This window comes from Drepanopeziza brunnea (genome assembly GCF_022702325.1).
Source record: "Drepanopeziza brunnea f. sp. 'multigermtubi' strain 214-2 chromosome Unknown ctg6, whole genome shotgun sequence".
NCBI classification, from domain to species: domain Eukaryota; kingdom Fungi; phylum Ascomycota; class Leotiomycetes; order Helotiales; family Drepanopezizaceae; genus Drepanopeziza; species Drepanopeziza brunnea.
In genome coordinates, this window is record NW_027094069.1 from 587,826 (window position 1) to 605,712 (window position 17,887).

The window sequence follows — 17,887 nt, forward strand, 5'->3', positions numbered from 1 at the left end:
GCGAGACGGATCTAGCTTTGCATTAATAGCATATTAATCATTTAATGTCTTCGCGGAAATGCTTTTCTATTATCGTAATAAGCGTTCTTGAACGTTTAAAAAGTGATAAAGACTCGAGACGTGCGAATACGATAGTCTTCGAAGTATATAAGTATTAAAAAGAACGAACGAACGAATAAGCTTGCAAACTTAAAAGCAAAGAAATTAAATTAAAATATTAATCTAGCATCGCAACTTACGATTAGCGGCATCCGTATACTCTTTCGCGATATATAAAATAAAGCATAAAAAGCGTAATAAAGCGCAAGCTCTTTTAAGCTTTTACGTTTTTATTAAAAATAAAGTTTTTTATACTTAATTAAGCTTTTCTCGAAGCTAAAACTCTTACGATATGTTTTATATCGATTACTTACGATCAGAATCACGCACGAAGACTTTACTTAATATTATATTAAGTTCTAGCATTACGACGCTAACTTAAAGTGTGCTTACGGCAAACGCAAGTCTTTTTTGCACTTAGCTTTCTGCCGATTTACGCAACGACGCTTTTTCTTTTAGCTTTATAAGATTCGATCGCGGACCTTTTCGAGTACGATCTCGGAAGCTTACGACTTTTTTAAAAGTCTTTTTAATAATCCGGCCGATTTTTAAGCTTTTTTAATTATTATAAAGTTCTACTTTAAGTATTATACTCGATAAAAGTGCTACTTTAGCTAATTGATACTGCTTCGGTAAAGAGAATAAAGTACGCTCCGCTTTACTTAAGTTGTAAAAGCTCGTTAAATTAATCGCGTTACGAAATTAAGACTTTAAAATAGCGTAGTGCGCTTTTAAAAGAATTTTCTTTAGCATTAGTGTATTATATTAAGTTTTTTGTTAAAGTTTAAGCTTTTGTATTTACTTTTTCTTTTTTTTTTATACTCGGTTAACCTCGGTTCGGCTTTGATTCTTATTGCTATGCGACGTAAACAACTCGCTTTTAATTAATTATAGCAGTTTATATTTGCTTAACTCTTTTTTTTATAGTTTTCTTTTAATAAAAGGTTTCTTTTTATATAATCTATCTTATTTATAAAAAAAAAGCGCATGCGATAATAGCTTTCGCTATAGCACTTTAAATTGCTTTCTAAAGCTTTCTTATATGTAACTCTTTAGCTTAGCACGTCGCTGTACCTTATAAAAGGTCCTAGGGCGGCAGGATTCGCCTGCTACCCGCCCGACGTAAATAAATACAATAACAACAAAATATACAAATTGTTCTTATTGTTTAATTGTTTTTTCACTTGTTTTAAGCTTATACGGCTATTTTTTATTTCTTAATCGAAACTATTCCTTTGTTTTAAGCGTGCTTAACTACGTGTATTCGAAAGTAAACTGCTATTAAAAAAAGTAAGTCCTTTTTATAAATGTACTTATATAAGAAAGCTCTCTTTTCTTTTTTCTTAACATTTTCTCTTTTTATACAACAACAATTATAATAACACCGCTATTACCTCTTCTTCCTTCTTCATAACTATACAATACTATACTAATACTAACGACTTTAATCATCACTTAATTAATTATTACTACTATCAACTTTATTCCGCTATTTTATATTTGACTCGTAAACCGTAGTTTACGAGTTAAATATGCTTTTTAAGTTAGCCGCCGCTAAAAGAAAAGCTTTTATCCGGGATGCATTTTCTAGCTTATTAATAAGCGAAAAGCAAGCTGCTTTAATTCGATAATCGAGTTTCAAACTAAAGTTCGAAAAACGAATTATTAAAACCTTCGATAAGTTCTTTTAAACTTATCGTTAAATAAGCAATTCTAATCAATTAGCTATGTTTAAGATAGCAACTTTCGACTTTAACAATAGATTAAGTAAAAAAAACGACTTGATTTTATAATACGATTAGTTTTTACGAGCCGAATACGTAAAAAAAAATATAAACGCCGAAGACTTTTTTCGGCTTACGATTAGTTTATTATTAAAGTTATCGCTATCTATTCTCTTTGCAATAAGAATACCGAAAAGCATAAACGAATTAAAAAAGCTTTCGACGGCGCTAAAAGCTAATTGCTATACGACGACTATTTTAAAGCTGTATATACTTTAGTCCGTAGCGCTTATTAACTAAGCGTCATTTTAAAGACTTGCACTTTTAACGCTTACGCTATTTAAGTTATTAACTATTATATTATTGCTTACGTCGCTTTTTAAAAGACTATAGCTAATATAGCTCGAAGACGCAAGTTTATTAAGCTTAATGCTACGGTAATCAACTTTATTTGCTAGATTATAAAAAACAAAATTAATATTAAATAAAAAGATAAGATTATTATTCCGGACGAAAGACTTTTAAAAAAGCTAAGATTAAAAGTCTTATTATATAGCTTGTTAGTTTTAGCTTTCGATAATATTAAAAGCGAATACGACGAGCTTAAAAAACGTATAAAGTTTACCGACGAAAACTAAACTTAAAATTTCGTTTTATAAAAAGAATTCGAATCCGAAATTCTATTCGTAAATCGTAGTTTACGAGTACTAAATAACTTAGCAATTAAAGCGGAACTAAGTCAACTTTTTACTTTTAAGACCTTTTTACTTAAATCACTTATTACGCGCTTTTTATTATTATTAGTTTTATTTTAAAGATCGATGTTATCTTTTGCTAATAAAACTTCGAATGTTAATTTAATTGCTTCGATTATATCTACTTTACGTAGATTTATCGACGTAAGCTTTTTTTTAGCTTTTGCACTTAAAGTGTAACGCGACTTTTTCGAGAACTAGCTATTATTAACACTACTCGTTAAAAAAAAAAACAGCTTCGAGTAAGAATTAATTAAAGCCGTATCGAACCGCTGCTTCGGACTCGTCGAGATTAAAGACTTTATAAATATAAACGTAGCTTTTATTAATTTTTGCTAAGACTTTTATTAATTAGCTTTCGACCGCTTAAACTTAAACGAAAATATCGATAATACTTTTTAAGTTATCGCGAAATTGATTAAAAAGGCTATTAGCTAGATCCGCAAGCTTTTAAAAAACGAATTTTTTAATAACGCGATCTTACGACTTTTCGATCGTCGTAACTAAAAAAAAAAAAAAAAAAAAAAAGCAAGATAATAAACTACTTTTTATTATCCGAGATCTTTAATTTAAGCTTTAACGACGACGATTACGATTGCATAAAGATTTCTTAAAAGATAAAAAATATATTAAAATTTAAAATTAAATTTAAAAAACTTTTTAACTTAAACGTTTAAACGAAGCTTTGCTTTAACCGCAAAGTTTTACCGTTCGTTATCGAATTACTAAATAAAGTCTTTTGCGAAGTTTATACTTTCGAATACGTTAAATACTTTAAGCTAATTACGAAAAGCTTTATAATAATAATGATCCGTTTTAACTTATATCGATTTATCGAAGCTTATCGAACTAACGCTTTTAATAACTTTATGCTTTACTCGAGCAACTAATCGATATTCGCTATTAAAACTAAAAGTAATACTTTAATTAAAAGAATATTTAACTTAAGCTTTTTTAAGTTTAAAACTAAGCTAATATCTTTTAACAAGCTGAACTAAAGCACTAGCCTTATAAGCACCGCTTAAAAGAACAGCTTCTTTAATATTATAAATGCGAATAGCTATACGAAAGTTTAGCTTATATTAAAAGCTTTTTTTTTAAACGATAAGCACGGCAATTAAACTTTTTTTATTATTATAAATAAAAAGATTTAGATATACTTGCATTACTTTCGAATTAGTGATTTAAAAAGAGCTTCGACCGGTATACTCTTTAATATAATGCACTCTTTAACTTAATAAGTCTTTCGAAGCTATTATAAGCTATACCTTGCCGCTTTGCTTAATCGCCGAAACGAAAACTATAAGCTTATCGCTTACTCGAAACCCTTTTAGCTTTTTAAATATAATAATAATGCTCGAGTGATTGCGGTTAAGCACGACGCTAATATTAAACGATTTATAAATCGTTTAATATTCGAGTAAAAAACATAGTTTTAAACTATTACTTAATACTTTACGACGTAAATAATTAAATCGAAAGCTTAGCTGTTTAGCTTAAAAGCTATACTTACGATATTACCCTTAAAAAGACCGCTAGATAAAAAGCTTTTAGACTTAAATCGAAGACTTTAAATGCTTTTTAAAACATTGCGTTACGCTAACTTTTCGCTATAATTAATAACCTTGCTACTTTTATATCGATTATTACGAAACAAAAAGTTTTTTTAAACATAAACGCTTTTTAAAATTCGCTTTATAAATAAGCAATCTTTTTTAACAATTATACCGCTTTGCTAAACGATAGCACTTTAAAAAATAAAGTTAGCTTTATAAAACACGCTTGCACGATCGTTTTAAAACGCATACCGTTAACTTTTCGGTAAAGAGTTATTAATAAATCAAGTCAACTTTTCGCCGTTATAATTTAATTAAATTACGTTAATTACGTATCGGAAGCTTTAATCGAAAGAATAGACTAGAACGAACTTTAAATAATAAAAGAATTAACTATTATTTTTGTTATATTTCGGACTTAGTTTTAAAAATACTTTATTAAGTATAAAAAAAAGTTGTTTTTAATATTTAAAAAAAGATTTGCTATTATTTTAAATGCTAAAGCTAAGACTTATAAAGCTAAGTCTTTTTTTAAAAGCAAGAGCCGCCGAGCTAACGATTTTATAAACGCTAATAAGTTAAAAAATTTTAAAAAAAGCATGCGATCGATTAAGTTGTTTTTAAACGACTTCGATTTAAGTGTAAAGATTAATTTAAAAAGTGCGAAATCTACTCGTAAACTACGGTTCACAAGTTAAATCGGCAATCTTAAAGCATTATTTTCTTAGCCGAAATCTTTAAACCGCGCATTCGATAAAGCTATAAAAGCTTTAAATAATTTGCTCGAAAACGAAAACGACTTAATTAATAACTTTAAACTTTATTTTAGCTTTGCTAACTTTCCGTCGGCTAAGTTTACATTTATTAACGATATTACCGATAATAAACGTAAGAACGATACGCGCTCTTTTATTTTTAAGAATGCTATTGCTAATACGTTATTATTTAATGCTAGCTTAATTAAAAGAAAAAGACTTTTTCAACTTAAGGAAAACGAAAGAGTTAAAGACGTAAGCACGAAAAAAGATTAAAAAAAAGCTGCCGAAGAATAGTTTAAACGTTTAAAGTTTAAAAACAAAATACTTTTTTTTTTTTATATATTAGATTTTTTCTTTCTTTTACACCTTCTTTTTCTTCTTGCTTGATAGTAAGCGGGAGCGCTTACTTATTCTATAAAAAGACGGATATAAACACTTTGCTTAATAAAGTACTTGCTATAGCTATTAAAGCTATACTAGACGGACTTATCTTTTATAAAAAAGCACACGTCTTTTAGCTAGAACAATTAACGAGCTTTTTACTTATCTTTTTTAGCATTTCTTTGTAAGACCATAAGGTCTAGCCTTAGTGTCAGGCTTCTGTATAACACGTCTTTTTTGGTGCTTCTACACTAAAAGACATAAACGAATCAAGAAAGCTTTCGACGGCGCTAAAAGCTAATTGCTATATGACGACTACTTTAAAGCTATATACACTTTAATTCGTAGCGCTCGTTAATTAACCGTTATTTTAGAAACTTATACTTTTAACGCTTACGCTATTTAAGTTATTAATTATCATATTATTGTTTATATCGTTTTTTAAAAGACTATAGCTAATATAGCTCGAAAACGCAAGTTCATTAAGCTTAATACTACGGTAATTAACCTTACTTGCTAAACTATAAAAGATAAGATTAATATTAAGTAAAAAGATAAGATTGCTATTCCGGACGAAAGACTCTTAAAGAAGTTAAGATTAAAAGTCTCGTTATATAACTTATTGATTTTAACTCTCGACAATATTAAAAGCGAATACGAAGAGCTTAAAAAACGTATAAAGTTTGCTAACGAAAATTAGACTTAGAATTTCGTTTTATAAGAAAAGCTCGAATTAAAGAATCCATTCGTATGTTAAACGGTAACACGGGGAGAAAGATGAGTAGAAAGATTCTTGATTGTTGTCTAATGAACTTAAAGAGTAGCCCTTTACTTATACATCTAGAAAGGTCTTGACACGTGATAGGTCTATTACTTAATCACATCCGACACTCTTACTTAAGACTTTATTTAAATAAAAAGACTCTTATTGTAGAAGCACCCAAAAAGACGTGTCATACAAAAGCCTGACACTAAGGCTAGACCTTATGGTCTTACAAAGAAGTGCTAAAAAAAATAAGTAGAAAGCTCGTTGATTGTTCTAGCTAGAAGATGTGTGCCCTTTTATAAAAGATAGGTCCGTCTAGTATAGCCTTAGTAGCTATAGCAGGTACCTTATTAAGCAAGGTGTTTACATCCGTCCCCTTATAAAATAAGTAGGCGCTCCCGCTTATTATTAAGCAAAAAGAAAAAAAAAGGGGTATAAAAGAAAGAAAAAATTTAGTATATAAAAAAAAAAAGGTATTTTGTTTTTAAACTCTAAACGTTTAAACATCTAAACTACGCTTCGGCAGCTTCTTTATAGTCTCTTTCCGTGCTTACGTTTTCAATTCTTTTATTTTTTTTAAGCTAAGAAGGTCTTTTTCTTTTAGCAAAGCTAATATTAAACGATAACGTACTAATAATAGCATCTTTAAAAGTGAAAGAGCGCGTATCGTTTTTACGCTTATTATTAATAGCATCGTTAATAAGTGTGAACTTAGCCGACGAAAAGTTAGCGAAGCTAAAATAAAATCCGGAGCTATTAATTAAGTCGTCTTCGTTTTCGAGCAAGTCATTTAAAGCTTTTATAGTTTTATCGAATACGCGGTTCAAAGATTTCGGCTAAGAAGATAATGCTTTAAGATTGCCGATTTAGCTCGTGAACTATAATTCACGAGTAAATTTCGCATTTTTTAAATTAATCTTTATATTTAAATCGGAGTCGTTAAAAGATAACTTAATCGGTCGTATGCTTTTTTTAAAATCTTTTAATTTATCGGCGTTTATAAAATCGTTAACTTAACGGCTTTTGCTTTTAAAAAAAGATTTAGCTTCGTAAGTCTTAGCTTTAGCATTTAAAATAATAGCAAATCTTTTTTTAAATACCGAAAACAATTTTTTCTTATATTTAATAAAGTGTTTTTAAAATTAAGTCTAAGATATAGCAAAAATAGCGGTCAATTCTTTTATTATTCGAAGTTCGTTTTAATCTATTTTTCCGATTAAAGCTTTTGATACGTAATTGACGTAATTTAATTAGATTATAACAGCGAAAAGTTAGCTTGATTTATTAATAACTCTTTATCGAAAAGTTAACGGCATGCGTTTTAAAACGATCGTGCAAGCGTGCTTTATAAAGCTGATTTTATTTTTTAAAGTATTATCGTTTAATAAAGCGGTATAATTATTAAAAAAGATTGCTTATTCGTAAAAAGAATTTTAAAAAGCGTTTATATTTAAAAAAACACTTTGTTTCGTAATAACGGATATAAAAGTAACGAAATTATTAATTATAACGAAAGGTTAGCGTAACGTAATATTCTTAAAAGTATTTAAAGTCTTCGACTTAGGTTTAAAAGCTTTTTATTTAATAGTCTTTTTAAAGGTTGTGTCGTAAGTATAGCTTTTAAGCTAAATAGTTAAGCTTTCGATCTAGCTCTTTACGCTATAAAGCATTAAGTAGTAGTTTAAAACTTTGTTTTCTACTCGTAAACTACGGTTTACGAATCGTTTAATATTAACGTCGTGCTTAATCGCAATTATTCGAGCATTATTATTATATTTAAAAAGCTAAAAGGATTCCGAATAAACAATAAGCTTATAGTTTCCGTTTCGGCGATTAAGTAAAGCGGCAAAGTATAGCTTATAATAGCTTCGAAAAACTTATTAAATTAAAGAGTGCATTATATTAAAAAGTGTATTAATCGAAGTTCTTTTTAAATTATTAGTCCGAAAATAATGCAAATATATTTAAATTTCTTTATTTATAATAATAAAAAAGGTTTAATTGCCGTGCTTATCGTTTAAAAAAAAAGCTTTTAATATAAGCTAAACTTTCGTATAGCTATTCGCATTTATAATATTAAAAAGGTTATTCTTTTAAGCGGTGCTTATTAAGCTAGTGCTTTAGTCCAGCTTGTTAAAAGATATCGGCTTAACTTTAAACTTAAAAGAGCTTAAGCTAAACATTCTTTTAATTAAAATACTGCTTTTAGTTTTAATAGCGAATATCGATTAATTGCTCGAGTAAAGCATAAAGTTATTAAAAGCGTTAGTTCGAAAGGCTTCGATAAATCGATATAAATTAAAACGGATTATTATTATTATAAAGCTTTTCGTAATTAGCTTAAGGTATTTAACGTATTCGAAAGTATAAACTTCGCAAAAGACTTTATCTAATAGTTCGATAACAGACGATAAGACTTTGCGGTTAAAGCGGAGCTTCGTTTAAACGTTTAAGTTAAAAAGTTTTTTAATTTTATTTTTAAATTTTAATACGTTTTTTACTTTTTAAAAAATCTTTATATAATCGTAATCGTCGTCGTTAAAGCTTAAATTAAAGATTTCGGATAGCAAGAAGTAGTTTATTACTTTGCTTTTTTCTTTACTTACTTTTACTTAGTTACGACGATCGAAAAGTCGTAAGATCGCGTTATTAAAAAATTCGTTTTTTAAAAGCTTACGGATCTAGCTGATAGCTTTCTTGATCGATTTCGCGGTAATTTAAAAAGCATTATCGATATTCTCGTTTAAGTTTAAGCGGTCGAAAGCTAATTAATAAAAGTCTTAATAAAAGTTGATAAAAGCGACGTTTATATTTATAAAGTTTTTAATTTCGACGAGTTCGAAGCAGCGGTTTAATACGGCTTTAATTAATTCGTACTCGAAGCTGTTTTTTTTTTTAACGAATAATATTAATAATAGCTAATTTTCGAAAAAGTCGCGTTGCACTTTAAATATAAAAGCTAAAAAAGAGCTCGCGTCGATAAACTTGCGTAAAATAAATATAATCGAAGCAATTAGTTTAGCGTTCGAAAGCTTATTAGCAAAAGATAATATCGATTTTTAAGATAAAGCTAATAATATTAAAAAGCGCGTAATAAGTGATTTAAGTAAAAAGGTCTTAAAAGTAAAAGGTTGATTTAATCTCGCTTTAATTGCTAAGTCATTTAGCACTTGTAAACTATAGTTTACGAATAAGATTTCGGATTCGAGTTTTTTTTATAAAACGAAATTTTAAATTTAATTCTCGTCGATAAACTTTATACGTTTTTTAAGCTCGTCGTATTCGCTTTTAATATTATCGAAAGCTAAAACTAATAAGCTATATAATAAGACTTTTAATTTTAGCTTTTTTAAAAGTCCTTCGTTCGAAATAGCGATTTTATCTTTCTATTTAATATTAATCTTGTTTTTTATAATCTAACAAGTAAAGTTAACTATCGTAATATTAAGCTTAATGAACTTGCGTCTTCGAGCTATATTAATTATAGTCTTTTAAAAAGCGACGTAAGCAATAATATAATAGTTAATAACTTAAATAACGTAAGCGTTAAGAATGCAAGTCTTTAAAATAACGCTTAATTAACGAGCGCTACGGATTAAAGTGTATATATCTTTAAAGTAATCGTCGTATAACAATTAGCTTTTAGCGCTATCGAAAGCTCTTTTAATTCGTTTATATTTTTCGGTGTTTTTATTACGTAAAAAATAAATAGCGGTGATTTTAATAATAAACTAATCGTAAGCCGAAAAAAAGTCTTCGGCGTTTATATTCTTTTTTACGCATTCGGCTTATAAAAACTAATCGTATTATAAGATCAAGTCGTTTTTTTTACTTAATCTATTATTAAAGTCGGAAGTTGCTATTTTAAGCATAACTAACTGATTAAAGTTGCTTATTTAACGGTAAGTTTAAAAGAACTTATCGAAAGTCTTAATAACTTGTTTTTCGAACTTTAGCTCGAAACTTGATTATCGAGTTAAAGCAGCTTGCTTTTCGCTTATTAATAAGCTAAAAGGTGCATCTCGGACAAAAGCTTTTCTTTTAACAGCGGCTGACTTAAAAAGCATATTTAACTTATAAATTACAGTTTACGAGTTAAATATAAGATAGCGGAATAGCGATAATAATAATAATGATTAATTAAGTAATAATTAAAGTCGTTAATATTAATATAGTATTATATAGTTATAAAGAAAAAGTAATAATAATATTATTATAATTATTATTATATAAAAAAAGAAAATGTTAAGAAGAAAGAAAGAAAGGCTTTTTTATATAAGTACATTTATAAAGAAGACTTACTTTTCTTAATAACAGTTCACTTTCGAATACACGTAGTTAAGCACGCTTAAAACAAAAGAACAATTTTAAATAAGAAATAAGAAATAGCCGTATAAGCTTAAAACAAGTGAAAAAACAATTAAATAATAAGAACAATCTATATAAAACAAGTAAATAGCTAGTAAAGTGAAAAGAACAAAGAAAAAATAAAGAATATAATAAAAGGCAAGTTTAAAAGTAAGAAAACAAACGTAAGAAATACCTTTCTTTATTAAAACAAAAAGAGTAATTATTAAAAGCACGTCCTTTTATAAAATAAATATAAAATAAAAAAAGGATAAGAAAGTAAGAAAAACAAAATAAAAGAAACAGATTAAAAAACAGTTTTATAAGCTAGTTTTTGTTTTTTCGAAAGTATTAAGAAAATGATTTAAAAGTTGATAGATTTAAGTTTAAAGATCACTTTTAAGTTAAGTAGTTCACTTTTGCCGTCGTCGGAAAGCTCGTATTTATTAAAGTTTAAGTTGTTTAAAAAATCCGAATCCTTTTCTTTTTTTTCTTCGTCGTTTTTATTAAAAAGAAAAAAAGTTTGATCGCGGCGATAAAATCGTTTAAAGCAATTAGCTGCAAAAGTACTTTTAAGCTTAATTTTATCGGTTTCTTAAAGTTTGTAATATCTTTTATCGTAAGCTTTAAAAACGATATAAAGTCTTAGCTATTTGTAATCTAGCTTAATATCCGCGGACATATCGATGTTGCGTTTAACGTCGTAAAGCAGTATTAAGTCTTTCTTTTTAATAAGTTCCGACTTTAAAACTTTAACTCGTTTTTAAGTAGCTTTAACGGCAAGTCGATAACGCTTTTTCTTTAAAATGATCTCGTCGATATCTTTATCTCGAAGTTTTAATTATTTAAACTTTATAATAAGCAAGTTAGCGCGAAATCGAACTTTTTATTATAATAATAACTTTTAATCTAACTATCGTGATTTTAAAAGTAGCTTAGCTTTTCGTTCGTAGTTTAAAAAGAAAAAAGTAACTTTAGTAAATGCGTATATCGATGTCCGAATTGTAAAAAGCATTTCGTTAAATTTGCGAGTTTAATTTTTAATTTTTTTATTTATAACTTTCGATAAGCTATTTAAAATGTCTTTATATCTTTTCTTAATTATTTTATTTGCTTTTAAATTATAGCTCGAGATTTAGACCCTTTTAATCTCGTACTTAATAACGAAAGCTTTAGCAATTGCTTTGTTTTCGAATCTTTTATCGATAATTAGTCTTTCGAAAAGTCCGTAGCGGCAAACGATATTTTCTTAAAAGAACTTAATAATAGATTCGGCGTTAATTAATCGAAGTAGTCGCTTTTTTAATTATTTAAATAGATCTTTTTTAACTAGTATAAAGCAAGTTATCTTTTTATTAGTAATAAATACTCGTAATACGTTTAAGCTGACTTTTAATTATATTTAAATAAGCTAAGTCGAATATAAAAGGTTTTTTGTTCGTTTAGCTTTACGTTTCTAATAAAGCTTACAGCTTTAAACGAAAGCTTTATAATCTTCGTAGCATCTATTTTAAAAGAAGAGTTTTAACGTACGGTAATAAGTTGATTCAGCTTTTTTATATTCGGATTCTCGATAAGCGTCGAAAATAATAATATAGCGTTTTTAAGTTCCGTCGATAATTAGCTTGATCGAGTAAGAATTGTTTGTTCGCTTATAAAAGTAATTATCTTTAATTAAGTAATTAAGTACTTTGTTTTTAAATTTTTAAAAGTCGTAAGTCTTGATCGAAAGAAAGCGTTTAAAAGTAGTAAAGAATTAAGTAATAAGCTTAAATTCGAGCGAGTAATCGTGCTTTAAAACTCTTTTTTTAGCTCGTGAACTATAGTTTACGAGTCGTTTAATCGAGAATATTAAAATAATGCTTAGCTCGTTAATAACTTAATCGTTAATATCTTTTTCTTCTTTTTTTTTAATATTTAAAAAATGCTTTTTTCTTTTTTTAAAAAGACTGTTCGCCGTTATATTTTTAATCTTAAAAATATGCTTAATTTTAAAGTTTATTAATTTTATTTACGCAATTTAATTCGTAACGAAAGCTTTAAGCAAATCGCTCGCTAATCCGTTAAGTTGATTAACTAGTACTTTAACGTCGGTTTTTAAAATAAAGTGAACTTCGTATAATTCGCTCTTTATTTTTTTCATAGCTTTTAAAGCACCGCGGCATTTTCGCTTAATCGCGTCGTACTTGCTTTTAACAAAGTTTTAAAAACTACTTTCGAACTTAACAAGATATCGCTTTTTATCGAAGTCTTCTTACTGCAATATTGCTTTTTATCTTTTGAGATTAGCGTTTACCGTTAAGTAAATTTTCTTTTCTTCTTTATTATAATCGATCTTAATAAAAGCGAAAGCAAAAAGCAAGGCTTCTTTAAGCAGCTTTATCGCTTTTTATTAAGGTTTTAACTACTCGAATTCGATTTTTTTTTTTATCGTCGCGTAAATTAAAGCAGCAATTGTAAAGAAGTTTTTAATTTAGATTTTATAGTAAATTACGATTTTAATAAAAGCTCGAGCTTCCGATACATCTTCGTACTTAATTTATTTTAATATCTTTTTAATTTTAACAGTTTAAAAGTAGCGTTTTTCGTTATCCGTAACGAATTTAATAATATTAAAGCCGAGCATATAATATTAAGACTTCGTTCCGACGGTCGTTTTAGCTTTTTTAAACCTTACGAGCACTTTGTTAATATTTTAAATATATTTTAAAACGAATCGTCGTATTTCGAATAAAACTTTTTCGTAATTATAAAAAGATCGCGATGTTTTAACTTTTACGTTATTTATATAAAGCAAGCAAACGTTAAGAATGCAATTTATAAGGATTTTGTAAATAACTTTAACGAATTAAGCGATCGAATTAATAATATTTATAAGTATCCGAATTATTTGAAGCAGTTTGATAAGCGTTTGAATAGCTATTATATTTTTAAACTCAACGTCGAAAAAGAATTGATTATATTTAAAAAAGAAATCTAAAAGTATAGCTATCGTAAAGCCGGCAAACTCGTTCGAGAACTAGTTTATATTCGAAGCAATATTAGCGTCTTTAACTATAATACGGTTTATTTTAATTATAATAATAATTAGCTTGTATTTTCTTTTCTTTTTATTTGCTATAATAAACTATTTATTCCGGTAAAAGCTTTAGTATAATTCGAAAACCTTTTGCTTTAATCGCTCTTTTAATATAATAATAATTATTTCTTACAAAGCTTTTAATATCGTAAACGTTTTCTTTTGTTAAGCTTCGTAAAGCATCGTCTTAATCTTTTAAAATAATATAACTTTTTTTCGGACTTAATTAAGATAAGTAAAATCTTAAGCTATCGCTTCTTTTCGATTTAAAAAGCATTAGTAAAGCAGCTCTTTCTTTTTTAAAATGATTTAAAAGCTAATCGTAAGTGCTTCAAATCGTTTTTTCGTTAATCTCGATCTAACTTTTAAGTTTGAAAACTTGCTAATAAAGTATTCCGAAAAAGGTCTTTTAAGTTTAAAAGGTCTCGCTTTCTTATCTTGCTTAAATTAATCGTCGATCTTTTTAAATATTTTTTTATTCGATACTTTTAAATCTATCGGTTTAACTTTCTCCGCTTTTTTTTTATATATCGTATTAACTTTTATTATATTCTTTTTTAAAAAGTCTTTGTCGTTATCGATAATAAATATAAAATTTTCCGATTTATCGAGTTTGATTGCAAATATTTTTAATATTTTTAATTTTAATAAGCCTTGCTTAATATTAAGTTGAATTGTTTTTTTATAATTTTATTATTTTTATACCGATCTACTCGTGAACTATAATTCACGGGCGGAATTTCTTTTTAAGCTTTTTTTTAACTTAGCATTTATCTTAGCTTATATACTAGTTATTAATTTCTCGAGTCTTCGACCAAATCCGACTTATCTTTTGCAATAATAATTTGTTTTTAAGTAGATCGATCGTAGTTTTAAAAAAAGGCTTTTATCGTATTATTATCGAGGTAAGAAAAAGAGAGTTAAGATTTTAAAAAGAAAAGCATGCTTAAAATGATCTCGTAACTGCTATTATTAATAATAAAAAAATCGGCGTAATTAATGATTCCGCTAATAATAACTTCGACGTCGTTTATTTACTTATCGAAATTATAAAGATCTTCGGACACGATAATATAAATTAAAGCTCGATCCGTTATAATAAGTAGTTTAGTTATTTTAGCTACTTTTTTATTTATTACGTTGATTTTAAATCTATTATCGAAAAGAGATCTGCTTTTAATTATACCGTCGATATTAATAAAAACTTTTAAAGTCTTTATCGCTACTTCGAAGCAATTGCGAGCGATAAGTTATTTATAAATTTGCGTCGTTAAAAAGTTTAGCTTGCTTTTTTCATTCCGACTTAAACGTTTAATAGTTAAAGCGTTTATAAGAATAAGCTTACTTTAAAAGATTTTTACGTTTTCTTTAATATCGAGAACTATTAAAATATAATAGCTTAATAGCTTATCGAAGCGAGAATTAAGTTCGAACAAGTCTTTAATTTAAACTTCGATTTTCGATTTCATAATCGCCGCTATTGCTTTTTCTTAAGCTTTAATAATAACGTAAAAGTCAATGAACTTCTTTCGTTTATAAGTCTTTTTCTTTTTTTCTTTTAGCACTCGCTGAATAATCTCAACCTTTCTTTTTATATCTTTTATAGCTTTATCGGCTTTAACTGATCTAAAAAACTCTTTTTTAATTACATTATCGAATAACCTATCTTTTAAGTTTATTTTTACAGCAGTACTCGATTCTTGAAAAGCACGGGCTTTAAAAGTGCCGTAATTCTTTTCTTTTTATTATCGGATATTCTTTTTGATCTTAATAAGCTTAGATCCTTTCGAAAGCGAGGAAAGCTTTTTAGCTTTGTCTTTTGCGGCAGCGTTAATTTCGATTGAAACAACTTTCATATTAAATAAATGATTAAGCGTATTGATCTATCTTATAACATTAATATTTTTAATATCGACTAGTCTTTTAAAGATAGTAATAAGCTCTTTTAATTAGTTAATTAATTGTTAAGCATTTTGATCGAGCTGATACTAAGCTAGCTATTAGATTGGTTATTAATAAGAAAATAAGTATTTATAAATTTTAAGTCCGCTAGTATATCGATTTTCTAAGATATTATCGTATTTTATTTTACGAACGTTTAATACGATAAATCTAAACCAAGTCTTTCTTTGTTTTTTCTAAATAATAAAAGCATCGATCTTTTTAAGTCTTAAGTAAAAGCGTCCGTAATTAATAATATAAATATATCTTTTATTGATTATATCTTTAAAAGCTTTACACTTATCTCGATATTAATAAAAAGCTTAAGTTATATCTTTAAAGTTCTCGCAAAAGCTATAATCTTGCATTTAGTTCTCGTATCTTTTACTTTTTTTTCTTTTTCGTTTTTATAATCCGTAGCCGATAGCAGCAATATAAACTTTATCTTTAAAGCTGACCTTACTTCGAGCATCTTAAGCGGTATACTTAATAAAAGCTTCGTTATAATCTTCGAATCGAACTTAAAGTTAAGATTAAATAAAGCGTCGAAAAGTTAAGTTAACGACTTGGTTTTCGAAGTAATTAATTCGATTATAGATCGTATTAATTTACAAGTTAAAAAACTTTTTAATTATAAAACTTACTTTATTAATTTCTTTTTTTTTATTCGTAAATTGTAATTCACGAGTAAACGATATTATTATTAAGGCTTTTTTAGCAAATTTAAGTACGTTAGCCGGCTCGATTTGCTTTTTAATTAAGGTCCGAATATCTTTAATAAAGTTGATTAAAAAAAACTTTTCTTGATTTATAGCTTCGATAGTCTTAGTACTTTGATCGGTTTTAAAAGCGAATGCGATGAAGTCGTCGAAAGCGGTATAAAAGTTTAAGTCGAGTTCGTCGACTTTATAATACTTAATCGTTTTATTTCGAATTTCGACGAGCAATTCGAAAAAGAATAAGCAGTTTTGTTCGGTCTTGCTTAAAAAGTGCATTAAAATAAGCCTTTCGAAGACTCGAGAAAAAGTGCGACAATAGTTTTTTAAGTTATTAATATCTTGTTTGTGCATAACAAATTCTCGTAAAAAAGCGATCGAGTCTTTAATCTATTAAATATCGTTCTTACGAAACTCGGCTCTTAAAGCTTTAACGAAAGCAGCTTAATCTTTCTTAGCTTTTTATTCGAGCAAGCTTTTGATAACCTTTTTGCGAAAGTTATCGCAATAACGAAAGAGCTTAACGAATCGATCGTTTTTAAAAATATTAAAGTCATTATAAATCTTTTCGTACTTTTCGATAAAATCGGTAATATTAATATTATTAAAGCAAAGAGCTTTTAAAGCACTTAGCAATAGCATACGAGTAGTCATAAAAGCGTAAAAGATAGCAAGGTCGATTATAATTAACGCAAGGCTTAATAAAAGAGCAAAAGGAAAAAGAGTAGTATAGATCTTAAGACCGGTATTGATTTTAAAAAGCATTTCCGAAACAAGTGTTTTCGATAAAAGTAAAAGTTTTAATTAAAAGTCGAAGTAAGATAAAGATAGTCCGAAGCTTATAAGAATACGATTAAAAGATTTAATAAATTCAAAGGATTTTAACGAAAAGAAAAGTGATTTTGCGCCGACTTCGATATTAAAAATTTTAAAAAGGTTTTCGGTATTTTAAAAATCAAATATATATATATGCTAAGAATGATCAGGTTGATAAAAGGTTTTTAAATTGTTTGATTTTAACTCGTGAACCGAGTTTATAAGCTAAATAAATGATTTTCGTAAAGTATTTTCGATTCGAGATTAAAAAAAGTAAACTTTTTGCAAAAGTAAACTAATAATTAAAATTAAAACTATAAAAAACTTAAGAATCAATTAATTAGCTTCGCTAATAACTCCGGACTATATCAATTGCTTTAATTCAAGACGAAAGCTAAGATATAAAAGGATATTTTTATTAATAAGTGAAAATTCTTTCTTATTAATAATAAAAGAAAGTTTTTGCTAAGGAGCCGAAATATTGCACTTCGGCTATTGCGGCGTTTCGGTGTCCGAACCTATCGGGAATAAGGTTTTGATTGTTTTGAAGTTATAATTGAGTATAAAGTGCTAAATAATAAACGAAGATCAACTTGACTGCGAATCAAGCGATTGTAATAAGTTGTATAAGGACAAAGACTAAAGGTTTGAATCCTTGCGTAAGTCATTAATGTAAAAGCACTTAAAAAGACGTGTTATATAAAAGCTTGACATTGAGGCTAGACCTTATAGTCTTACAAAGAAGTGCTAAAAAAGATAGGTAGAAAGCTCGTTGATTGTTCTAGCTAAAAGATGTGTGCCCTTTTATAAAAGATGGGTCCGTCTAGTATGGCCCTAGTGGCTATGGCAGGTACCCTATCAGGCAGGGTGTTTACATTATTAAAGTTTATAAATAAGGCTCTTATTAAAAGTAAATCCGAAAAGAAAAACAAAAGAAGACATAAGAGTA